The following is a 12,500-nucleotide window of genomic DNA, read 5'->3' on the forward strand; positions in this document are numbered from 1 at the left end:
AGCTATCTAGCCATCTAGCTATCTATCTAACTATCTAGCTATCTATCTAGTTATCTATCTATCTAGTTATCTATCTATCTATCTATCTATCTATCTATCTATCTATCTATCTATCTATCTATCTATCTATCTATCTATCTATCTATCTATCTATCTATCTATCTATCTATCTATCTATCTATCTATCTATCTATCTATCTATCTATCTATCTATCTATCTATCTATCTAGCTATCTATCTTTCTAGCTTTCTATCAATTTAGCTTTCTATCTAGCTATCTATCAATCTAGCTGTCTATCAATCTAGCTATCTAGCTCTCTATCAATCTAGCTATCTAGCTATATTTCAATCTAGCTATCTATCTATCTATCTATCTATCTAGCTAGCCAGCTATCTATCTAGCTATCTAGCTACCTATCTATCTATCTATCAGCTAGCTATCTATCAATCTAGCTATCTATCTAGCTATCTACCAATCTAGCTGTCTATATAGCTATCTATCAATCTAGCTATCTAGCTATCTATCTATCTATCTATCTATCTATCTATCTATCTATCTATCTATCTATCTATCTATCTATCTATCTATCTATCTATCTATCTATCTATCTATCTATCTATCAATCTAGATATCTATCTAGCTATCTAGCTATTCATCTAGCTATCTATCAATCAAGCTATCTATCTAGCTATCAATCTAGCTAGCTATCTAGTTAGCTATCTAGCTATCTACCAATCTAAATATCTAGCTATCTATCAATCTAGCTAGCTATCTAGCTATCTAGCGATCTATCAATCTAGCTATCTAGCTATTTATCTAGCTATCTGTCAAGCTATCTATCTAGCTATCTAGCTATCTATCTAGCTATCTAGCTATCTATCTAGCTATCTATCAATCTAGCTATCTATCAGCTAGCTATCTAGCTATCTATCAATCTAGTTATCTATCTAGCTTTATATCAATCTATCTAGCTATCTAGCTATCTAGCTATCTATCAATCTAGCTATCTATCAATCTAGCTATCTATCTATCTATCTATCTATCTATCTATCTATCTATCTATCTATCTATCTATCTATCTATCTATCTATCTATCTATCTATCTATCTATCTATCTATCTATCTATCTATCTATCTATCTATCTATCTATCTATCTATCTATCTATCTATCTATCTATCTATCTATCTATCTAGCTATCAATCTAGATATCTAGCTATCTATCTAGCTATCTAGGTATCTATCTATCTATCTAGCTATCTATCAATCTAGCTAGCTATCTAGCTAGCTATCTAGCTATCTATCTAGCTATCTAGCCATCTAGCTATCTATCTAGCTATCTAGCTATCTATTCAGCTATCTAGCTATCTATCAATCTAGCTATCTAGCTATCTATCAATCTAGCTATCTATCAATCTAGCTAGCTATCTAGCTATCTATCAATCTAGCTATCTATCAATCTATCTATCTAGCTATCTATCAATCTAGCTAGCTATCTAGCTATCTAGCGATCTATCAATCTAGCTATCTAGCTATTTATCTAGCTATCTGTCAAGCTATCTATCTAGCTATCTAGCTATCTATCTAGCTATCTAGCTAGCTATCTAGCTATCTATCAATCTAGTTATCTATCTAGCTTTATATCAATCTATCTAGCTATCTAGCTATCTAGCTATCTATCAATCTAGCTATCTAGCTATCTATCAATCTAGCTAGCTATCTAGCTACCTATCTAGCTATCTATCTAGCTATCTAGCTATCTATCTAGCTATCTAGCCATCTAGCTATCTATCTAGCTATCTAGCTATCTAACTATCTAGCTATCTATCTAGTTATCTATCTATCTATCTATCTATCTATCTATCTATCTATCTATCTATCTATCTATCTATCTATCTATCTATCTATCTATCTATCTATCTATCTATCTATCTATCTATCTATCTATCTATCTATCTATCTATCTATCTATCTATCTATCTATCTATCTATCTATCTATCTATCAATCTAGATATCTAGCTATCTAGCTATCTATCTAGATATCTAGCTATCTAGCTATCTATCTAGCTATCTAGGTATCTATCAATCTAGCTAGCTATCTAGCTATCTATCAATCTAGCTAGCTATCTAGCTATCTATCAATCTAGCTATCTATCAATCTATCTATCTAGTTATCTATCAATCTAGCTAGCTATCTAGCTATCTAGCGATCTATCAATCTAGCTATCTAGCTATTTATCTAGCTATCTGTCAAGCTATCTATCTAGCTATCTAGCTATCTATCTAGCTATCTAGCTAGCTATCTAGCTATCTATCAATCTAGTTATCTATCTAGCTTTATATCAATCTATCTAGCTATCTAGCTATCTAGGTATCTATCAATCTAGCTATCTAGCTATCTATCAATCTAGCTAGCTATCTAGCTATCTAGCTAGCTATCTATCTAGCTATCTAGCTATCTATCTAGCTATCTAGATATCTATCAATCTAGCTAACTATCAGGTAGATTATCTAACTACCTAGCTATCTATCAATCTAGCTATCTATCTAGCTATCAATCTAGCTAGCTATCTAGCTATCTAGTTAGCTATCTAGCTATCTATCAATCTAAATATCTAGCTATCTATCAATCTAGCTAGCTATCTAGCTATCTATCTAGCTATCTAGCGATCTATCAATCTAGCTATCTAGCTATTTATCTAGCTATCTATCACGCTATCTATCTAGCTAGCTAGCTATCTATCTAGCTATCTAGCTATTTATCTAGCTATCTATCAATCTAGCTATCTATCAGCTAGCTATCTAGCTATCTATCAATCTAGTTATCTATCTAGCTATCTATCAATCTAGCTATCTATCTAGCTATCTAGCTATCTATCAATCTAGCTATCTAGCTATCTATCAATCTAGCTAGCTATCTAGCTAGCTATCTAGCTATCTATCTAGCTATCTAGCTATCTATCTAGCTATCTAGCCATCTAGCTATCTATCTAACTATCTAGCTATCTATCTAGTTATCTATCTATCTAGTTATCTATCTATCTATCTATCTATCTATCTATCTATCTATCATCTATCTATCTATCTATCTATCTATCTATCTATCTATCTATCTATCTATCTATCTATCTATCTATCTATCTATCTATCTATCTATCTATCTATCTATCTATCTAGCGATCTATCAATCTAGCTATCTATCTATCTATCTATCTAGCTAGCTAGCTATCTATCTAGCTATCTAGCTACCTATCTATCTATCTATCAGCTAGCTATCTATCAATCTAGCTATCTATCTAGCTATCTACCAATCTAGCTGTCTATATAGCTATCTATCAATCTAGCTATCTAGCTATCTATCTATCTATCTGTCTATCTGTCTATCTATCTATCTATCTATCTATCTACCTATCTATCTATCTATCTATCTATCTATCTATCTATCTATCTATCTATCTATCTATCTATCTATCTATCTATCTATCTATCTATCTATCTGTCTATCTGTCTATCTGTCTATCTGTCTATCTGTCTATCTGTCTATCTGTCTATCTGTCTATCTGTCTATCTGTCTATCTGTCTATCTGTCTATCAGTCTATCAGTCTATCTAGTTATCTAGCTATCAAGCTATCTAGCTATCTAGCTAGCTATCTAGCGATCTATCAATCTAGCTATTTATCTAGCTATCTATCTAGCTTTGTATCTAGCTATCTAGCTATCTGTCTAGCTATCTAGCTATCTATCTAGCTATCTAGCTATCTATCTAGCTATTTATCAATCTAGCTATCTATCAGCTAGATAGCTAGATTATCTAGCTATCTAGCTATCTATCTATCTATCTATCTATCTATCTATCTATCTATCTATCTATCTATCTATCTATCTATCTAATCTATCTATCTATCTATCTATCTATCTATCTATCTATCTATCTATCTATCTATCTATCTATCTATCTATCTATCTATCTATCTATCTATCTATCTATCTATCTATCTATCTATCTATCTATCTATCTATCTATCTATCTATCTATCTATCTATCTATCTATCTATCTATCTATCTATCTATCTATCTATCTATCTATCTATCTATCAATCTAGATATCTATCTAGCTATCTAGCTATTTATCTAGCTATCTATCAATCAAGCTATCTATTTAGCTATCAATCTAGCTAGCTATCTAGTTAGATATCTAGCTATCTACCAATCTAAATATCTAGCTATCTATCAATCTAGCTAGCTATCTAGCTATCTAGCGATCTATCAATCTAGCTATCTAGCTATTTATCTAGCTATCTGTCAAGCTATCTATCTAGCTATCTAGCTATCTATCTAGCTATCTAGCTATCTATCTAGCTATCTATCAATCTAGCTATCTATCAGCTAGCTATCTAGCTATCTATCAATCTAGTTATCTATCTAGCTTTATATCAATCTATCTAGCTATCTAGCTATCTAGCTATCTATCAATCTAGCTATCTAGCTATCTATCAATCTAGCTATCTATCTATCTATCTATCTATCTATCTATCTATCTATCTATCTATCTATCTATCTATCTATCTATCTATCTATCTATCTATCTATCTATCTATCTATCTATCTATCTATCTATCTATCTATCTATCTATCTATCTATCTATCTATCTATCTATCTATCTATCTATCTATCTATCTATTTATCTAGCTATCTATCAATCAAGCTATCTATTTAGCTATCAATCTAGCTAGCTATCTAGTTAGATATCTAGCTATCTACCAATCTAAATATCTAGCTATCTATCAATCTAGCTAGCTATCTAGCTATCTAGCGATCTATCAATCTAGCTATCTAGCTATTTATCTAGCTATCTGTCAAGCTATCTATCTAGCTATCTAGCTATCTATCTAGCTATCTAGCTATCTATCTAGCTATCTATCAATCTAGCTATCTATCAGCTAGCTATCTAGCTATCTATCAATCTAGTTATCTATCTAGCTTTATATCAATCTATCTAGCTATCTAGCTATCTAGCTATCTATCAATCTAGCTATCTAGCTATCTATCAATCTATCTATCTATCTATCTATCTATCTATCTATCTATCTATCTATCTATCTATCTATCTATCTATCTATCTATCTATCTATCTATCTATCTATCTATCTATCTATCTATCTATCTATCTATCTATCTATCTATCTATCTATCTATCTATCAATCTAGATATCTAGCTATCTAGCTATCTATCTAGATATCTAGCTATCTAGCTATCTATCTAGCTATCTAGGTATCTATCAATCTATCTAGCTATCTAGCTATCTATCTAGCTATCTATCAATCTAGCTAGCTATCTAGCTAGCTATCTAGCTATCTATCTAGCTATCTAGCCATCTAGCTATCTATCTAGCTATCTAGCTATCTATTCAGCTATCTAGCTATCTATCAATCTAGCTATCCAGCTATCTATCAATCTAGCTATCTATCAATCTAGCTAGCTATCTAGCTATCTATCAATCTAGCTATCTATCAATCTATCTATCTAGCTATCTATCAATCTAGCTAGCTATCTAGCTATCTAGCGATCTATCAATCTAGCTATCTAGCTATTTATCTAGCTATCTGTCAAGCTATCTATCTAGCTATCTAGCTATCTATCTAGCTATCTAGCTAGCTATCTAGCTATCTATCAATCTAGTTATCTATCTAGCTTTATATCAATCTATCTAGCTATCTAGCTATCTAGCTATCTATCAATCTAGCTATCTAGCTATCTATCAATCTAGCTAGCTATCTAGCTACCTATCTAGCTAGCTATCTATCTAGCTATCTAGCTATCTATCTAGCTATCTAGCCATCTAGCTATCTATCTAGCTATCTAGCTATCTAACTATCTAGCTATCTATCTAGTTATCTATCTATCTATCTTTCTATCTATCCATCTATCTATCTATCTATCTATCTATCTATCCATCTATCTATCTATCTATCTATCTATCTATCTATCTATCTATCTATCTATCTATCTATCTATCTATCTATCTATCTATCTATCTATCTATCAAGCTATCTAGCTATCTAGCTAGCTATCTAGCGATCTATCAATCTAGCTATCTAGCTATTTATCTAGCTATCTATCTAGATATCTATCTAGCTATCTATCTAGCTATCTAGCTATCTAGCTATCTATCTAGCTATCTAGCTATCTAGCTATCTAGCTATCTAGCTATCTAGCTATCTATCTAGCTATCTAGCTATCTATCTAGCTATCTATCTAGCTATCTAGCTATCTAGCTATCTATCTAGCTATCTGTCTAGCTATCTAGCTATTTATCAATCTAGCTATCTATCAGCTAGATAGCTATATTATCTAGCTATCTAGCTATCTATCTAGATATCTATCTAGCTATCTATCTAGCTTTCTATCTAGCTATCTAGCTATCTATCTAGCTATCTAGCTATCTAGCTATCTATCTAGCTATCTAGCTTTCTATCTAGCTATCTATCTAGCTATCTAGCTATCTAGCTATCTATCTAGCTATCTGTCTAGCTATCTAGCTATTTATCAATCTAGCTATCTATCAGCTAGATAGCTAGATTATCTAGCTATCTATCAATCTATCTATCTATCTAGCTATCTAGCTATCAATCTAGATATCTAGCTATCTAGCTATCAATCTAGATATCTAGCTATCTAGCTATCTATCTAGATATCTAGCTATCTAGCTATCTATCTAGCTATCTAGATATCTATCAATCTATCTAGCTATCTAGCTATCTATCTAGCTATCTATCAATCTAGCTAGCTATCTAGCTAGCTATCTAGCTATCTATCTAGCTATCTAGCCATCTAGCTATCTATCTAGCTATCTAGCTATCTATTCAGCTATCTAGCTATCTATCAATCTAGCTATCTAGCTATCTATCAATCTAGCTATCTATCAATCTAGCTAGCTATCTAGCTATCTATCAATCTAGCTAGCTATCTAGCTATCTATCAATCTAGCTATCTATCAATCTATCTATCTAGTTATCTATCAATCTAGCTAGCTATCTAGCTATCTAGCGATCTATCAATCTAGCTATCTAGCTATTTATCTAGCTATCTGTCAAGCTATCTATCTAGCTATCTAGCTATCTATCTAGCTATCTAGCTAGCTATCTAGCTATCTATCAATCTAGTTATCTATCTAGCTTTATATCAATCTATCTAGCTATCTAGCTATCTAGGTATCTATCAATCTAGCTATCTAGCTATCTATCAATCTAGCTAGCTATCTAGCTACCTATCTAGCTATCTATCTAGCTATCTAGCTATCTATCTAGCTATCTAGCCATCTAGCTATCTATCTAGCCATCTAGCTATCTAACTATCTAGCTATCTATCTAGTTATCTATCTATCTATCTATCTATCCATATATCTATCTATCTATCTATCTATCTATCTATCTATCTATCTATCTATCTATCTATCTATCTATCTATCTATCTATCTATCTATCTATCTATCTATCTATCTATCTATCTATCTATCTATCTATCTATCAAGCTATCTAGCTATCTATCTATCAAGCTATCTAGCTATCTAGCTAGCTATCTAGCGATCTATCAATCTAGCTATCTAGCTATTTATCTAGCTATCTATCTAGATATCTATCTAGCTATCTATCTAGCTATCTATCTAGCTTTCTATCTAGCTATCTAGCTATCTATCTATCTATCTAGCTATCTAGCTATCTAGCTATCTAGCTATCTATCTAGCTATCTAGCTATCTATCTAGCTATCTATCTAGCTATCTAGCTATCTAGCTATCTATCTAGCTATCTGTCTAGCTATCTAGCTATTTATCAATCTAGCTATCTATCAGCTAGATAGCTATATTATCTAGCTATCTAGCTATCTATCAATCTATCTATCTATCTAGCTATCTAGCTATCAATCTAGATATCTAGCTATCTAGCTATCTATCTAGATATCTAGCTATCTAGCTATCTATCTAGCTATCTAGGTATCTATCAATCTATCTAGCTATCTAGCTATCTATCTAGCTATCTATCAATCTAGCTAGCTATCTAGCTAGCTATCTAGCTATCTATCTAGCTATCTAGCCATCTAGCTATCTATCTAGCTATCTAGCTATCTATTCAGCTATCTAGCTATCTATCAATCTAGCTATCTAGCTATCTATCAATCTAGCTATCTATCAATCTAGCTAGCTATCTAGCTATCTATCAATCTAGCTATCTATCAATCTATCTATCTAGCTATCTATCAATCTAGCTAGCTATCTAGCTAGCTATCTATCTAGCTATCTAGCTATCTATCTAGGTATCTAGATATCTATCAATCTAGCTAACTATCAGGTAGATTATCTAACTACCTAGCTATCTATCAATCTAGCTATCTATCTAGCTATCAATCTAGCTAGCTATCTAGCTATCTAGTTAGCTATCTAGCTATCTATCAATCTAAATATCTAGCTATCTATCAATCTAGCTAGCTATCTAGCTATCTATCTAGCTATCTAGCGATCTATCAATCTAGCTATCTAGCTATTTATCTAGCTATCTATCACGCTATCTATCTAGCTAGCTAGCTATCTATCTAGCTATCTAGCTATTTATCTAGCTATCTATCAATCTAGCTATCTATCAGCTAGCTATCTAGCTATCTATCAATCTAGTTATCTATCTAGCTATCTATCAATCTAGCTATCTATCTAGCTATCTATCTATCTATCAATCTAGCTATCTAGCTATCTATCATTCTAGCTAGCTATCTAGCTAGCTATCTAGCTATCTATCTAGCTATCTAGCTATCTATCTAGCTATCTAGCCATCTAGCTATCTATCTAACTATCTAGCTATCTATCTAGTTATCTATCTATCTAGTTATCTATCTATCTATCTATCTATCTATCTATCTATCTATCTATCTATCTATCTATCTATCTATCTATCTATCTATCTATCTATCTATCTATCTATCTATCTATCTATCTATCTATCTATCTATCTATCTATCTATCTATCTATCTATCTTTCTAGCTTTCTATCAATTTAGCTTTCTATCTAGCTATCTATCAATCTAGCTGTCTATCAATCTAGCTATCTAGCTCTCTATCAATCTAGCTATCTAGCTATATTTCAATCTAGCTATCTATCTATCTATCTATCTAGCTAGCTAGCTATCTATCTAGCTATCTAGCTACCTATCTATCTATCTATCAGCTAGCTATCTATCTAGCTATCTACCAATCTAGCTGTCTATATAGCTATCTATCAATCTAGCTATCTAGCTATCTATCTATCTATCTGTCTATCTGTCTATCTATCTATCTATCTATCTATCTATCTATCTATCTATCTATCTATCTATCTATCTATCTATCTATCTATCTATCTATCTATCTATCTATCTATCTATCTATCTATCTGTCTATCTGTCTATCTGTCTATCTGTCTATCTGTCTATCTGTCTATCTGTCTATCTGTCTATCTGTCTATCTGTCTATCTGTCTATCTGTCTATCTGTCTATCTGTCTATCTGTCTATCTAGTTATCTAGCTATCAAGCTATCTAGCTATCTAGCTAGCTATCTAGCGATCTATCAATCTAGCTATTTATCTAGCTATCTATCTAGCTTTGTATCTAGCTATCTAGCTATCTGTCTAGCTATCTAGCTATCTATCTAGCTATCTAGCTATCTATCTAGCTATTTATCAATCTAGCTATCTATCAGCTAGATAGCTAGATTATCTAGCTATCTATCTATCTATCTATCTATCTATCTATCTATCTATCTATCTATCTATCTATCTATCTATCTATCTATCTATCTATCTATCTATCTATCTATCTATCTATCTATCTATCTATCTATCTATCTATCTATCTATCTATCTATCTAGCTATCAATCTAGATATCTATCTAGCTATCTAGCTATTCATCTAGCTATCTATCAATCAAGCTATCTATCTAGCTATCAATCTAGCTAGCTATCTAGTTAGCTATCTAGCTATCTACCAATCTAAATATCTAGCTATCTATCAATCTAGCTAGCTATCTAGCTATCTAGCGATCTATCAATCTAGCTATCTAGCTATTTATCTAGCTATCTGTCAAGCTATCTATCTAGCTATCTAGCTATCTATCTAGCTATCTAGCTATCTATCTAGCTATCTATCAATCTAGCTATCTATCAGCTAGCTATCTAGCTATCTATCAATCTAGTTATCTATCTAGCTTTATATCAATCTATCTAGCTATCTAGCTATCTAGCTATCTAGCTATCTATCAATCTAGCTATCTAGCTATCTATCAATCTAGCTATCTATCTATCTATCTATCTATCTATCTATCTATCTATCTATCTATCTATCTATCTATCTATCTATCTATCTATCTATCTATCTATCTATCTATCTATCTATCTATCTATCTATCTATCTATCTATCTATCTATCTATCTATCTATCTAGCTATCAATCTAGATATCTAGCTATCTATCTAGCTATCTAGGTATCTATCAATCTATCTAGCTATCTAGCTATCTATCTAGCTATCTATCAATCTAGCTAGCTATCTAGCTAGCTATCTAGCTATCTATCTAGCTATCTAGCCATCTAGCTATCTATCTAGCTATCTAGCTATCTATTCAGCTATCTAGCTATCTATCAATCTAGCTATCTAGCTATCTATCAATCTAGCTATCTATCAATCTAGCTAGCTATCTAGCTATCTATCAATCTAGCTATCTATCAATCTATCTATCTAGCTATCTATCAATCTAGCTAGCTATCTAGCTATCTAGCGATCTATCAATCTAGCTATCTAGCTATTTATCTAGCTATCTGTCAAGCTATCTATCTAGCTATCTAGCTATCTATCTAGCTATCTAGCTAGCTATCTAGCTATCTACCAATCTAGTTATCTATCTAGCTTTATATCAATCTATCTAGCTATCTAGCTATCTAGCTATCTATCAATCTAGCTATCTAGCTATCTATCAATCTAGCTAGCTATCTAGCTACCTATCTAGCTATCTATCTAGCTATCTAGCTATCTATCTAGCTATCTAGCCATCTAGCTATCTATCTAGCTATCTAGCTATCTAACTATCTAGCTATCTATCTAGTTATCTATCTATCTATCTATCTATCTATCTATCTATCTATCTATCTATCTATCTATCTATCTATCTATCTATCTATCTATCTATCTATCTATCTATCTATCTATCTATCTATCTATCTATCTATCTATCTATCTATCTATCTATCAATCTAGATATCTAGCTATCTAGCTATCTATCTAGATATCTAGCTATCTAGCTATCTATCTAGCTATCTAGCTATCTGTCAATCTAGCTAGCTATCTAGCAATCTAGCTATCTATCTATCTAGCTATCTATCTATCTATCTAGCTATCTAGCCATCCAGCTATCTAGGGATCTATCAATCTAGCTATCTAGCTATCTATATATCTATCTAGCTATTTAGCTATCTAGCTATCTATCTATCTATCAATCTAACTATATAGCTATCTATCAATCTAGCTATCTATCTAGCTATCTATCTTGCTATCTAGCTAGCTCTCTAGATACCTAGCTAGCAATCTATCTAGCTATCTAGCTAGCTATCTAGCTATCTAGCTATCTATCAATCTAGCTATCTATCAATCTATCTATCTATCTATCTATCTATCTATCTATCTATCTATCTATCTATCTATCTATCTATCTATCTATCTAGCTATCTATCTAGTATTTAGCTAGCTATCTAGCGATCTATCAATCTAGCTATTTATCCAGCTATCTATCTAGCTATCTATCTAGCTTTGTATCTAGCTATCTAGCTATCTAGCTATCTAGCTATCTATCTAGCTATCTAGCTATCTATCTAGCTATCTAGCTATCTATCTAGCTATCTATCTAGCTATCTAGCTATCTAGTTAGCTATCTAGCTATCTATCAATCTAGATATCTAGCTATCTATCAATCTAGCTAGCTATCTAGCTATCTGTCTAGCTATCTAGCTATCTAGCTATCCATCTAGCTATCTAGCTCTCTATCAATCTAGCTATCTAGCTATCTATCTATCTATCTATCTATCTATCTATCTATCTATCTATCTAGCTATCTATCTAGCTATCTAGCTATCTATCAATCTATCTATCTGTCAGCTTGCTATCTAGCTATCTATCAATCTAGCTATCTATCTAGCTATCTACCAATCTAGCTGTCTATCTAGCTATCTTGCTATCTAGCTATCTTTCAATCTAGCTATCTGGCTATCTATCAATCTATCTAGCCATCTATCTATCTATCTATCTATCTATCTATCTATCTATCTATCTATCTATCTATCTATCTATCTATCTATCTATCTATCTATCTATCTATCTATCTATCTATCTATCTATCTATCTATCTATCTATCTATCTATCTATCTATCTATCTATCAATCTATCTATCTATCTATCTATCTATCTATCTATCTATCTATCTATC

The sequence above is a fragment of the Lissotriton vulgaris genome, chromosome 4_1 (genome assembly GCF_964263255.1).
Source record: "Lissotriton vulgaris chromosome 4_1, aLisVul1.2, whole genome shotgun sequence".
Taxonomy (NCBI): Eukaryota; Metazoa; Chordata; class Amphibia; order Caudata; family Salamandridae; genus Lissotriton; species Lissotriton vulgaris.